This window comes from Propithecus coquereli, unplaced genomic scaffold (genome assembly GCF_000956105.1).
Source record: "Propithecus coquereli isolate 6110/MARCELLA unplaced genomic scaffold, Pcoq_1.0 Scaffold147, whole genome shotgun sequence".
NCBI classification, from domain to species: Eukaryota; Metazoa; Chordata; class Mammalia; order Primates; family Indriidae; genus Propithecus; species Propithecus coquereli.
The window spans coordinates 8,544,002-8,545,440 of NW_012139080.1; the positions used below are offsets into that span (position 1 = coordinate 8,544,002).

The 1,439-nt window shown below is 48.9% G+C and overlaps 1 pseudogene; it reads left to right on the forward strand.

The window, feature by feature from the left end:
• The first annotated feature begins 229 nt into the window (after positions 1 to 229).
• On the forward strand, positions 230 to 726 carry LOC105806817 (annotated as a pseudogene).
• Positions 727 to 1,439: the final 713 nt, after the last annotated feature.

The following is a 1,439-nucleotide window of genomic DNA, read 5'->3' on the forward strand; positions in this document are numbered from 1 at the left end:
GGTTGTCTCCAGAAACAGCAATAACACACCGCGTTTCTCTCCTGTCTCCCGCAGACCACAGAGGATGAGCCTTCTGAAAAGGACGCCCTGCAGCCTGGTCGCAGTATCGTGGCCGCGGGTTATGCGCTGTATGGCAGTGCCACCCTGGTGGCTCTGTCCACGGGGCAAGGAGTGGACCTCTTCATGCTTGACCCGGTAGGTATAGAATACGGTGGCAGCAGGGCCGGGCATGGCGGCTGTGGCAGAGGCTGTCCTGGCTACCGGACGTGACGTGCCCACTCAAGATGATGCCGGGGTGGAGACAGCAGAGGAGGCAAAGAGGCCTGCTGAAGCTGACATCTCTGAGCTCTGCCTGGATGTGTTCTCCAAAATGGCCACATACCTGACTGGGGAACTGACGGCCACCGGTGAACACTATAAACTCCTGGATAACACGAACAAAGTGAGCAGGTCGAATTTTCTTGAAAGGAACGATATTGCTGTAAACACTAGTGGAAACTTATGGGGCGTAAACCAGAAGCGTGCTGGCCTGTAGCCTTACCTGGATCAGGTCAGTGTCACTGGGGAGCAGGTAGCAGCCTTGAGTAGGCAGCTTACAAGTTGGATGCATATTCAGAAAAACCTGGAAGGCGAGGACAAGGAGCTGGAGAAAGGATGAAAAACTTGTTTCTATGGGACAGTGTCTTTTGCAACCTGGAAGAATGTTTGATGAGACCTGAATCCTGAGACTAATGAATTGTCCAAACTCCTCCGAGGGTAACTGTGCAGGTCACCTCAGGAACATCCTAACGTTGGAGTAAGCTGGAGACTGTGGCTCCTCCTCAGCCTCCTCTGGGGCAGTGTCCCTCAGAAACTCACGCTTGTAAGTCCTGACCTTTGACTTGAAGGCTTCATCGTCCGTCTGTTCAGGACACAGGCGCTCTCAAAGTTCAGGGTGCACCTGGGCTGGCCAGTAGACTCACGTCCAAGGACCTGCTTTCCCTGGCAGTGGCTGATTATCGCATTAGTTTCTTAAGGGGCTGGTTTTTGAGTCACTGTGGAAACCTTTTTTTAAACTAGTGATGCTAATGTATTGTTAACAAGATTCTAAATTAAAAAAACCAAACAAAACAAACTTGTTCTTTGTAGTTTATCACCTCATGAATGTCAGTAATTTACTTTTCCACAACATTGCACATAACAGAAAATCTTAAAATGATTACAGGCTGAGTCTTCTAGACTGCGCAGAAACAGTGAAAGGAGGTTTTGATAGCTTGTTGCATGGCGTGGGCCCCCTTGTCTCTTTTCTATGTGCGTCAGATGTCTGCAGATGGATGGCAACTTGATGTGTGCTCCCTTTTGGAAATGTGAAAAAGACAAAGATAAGAGGTATATGTGTATATGTGTTGGGTGGGGAGGTGGGGGCTGCCGCTCATAAAATAAATCATTTTATAAAATAA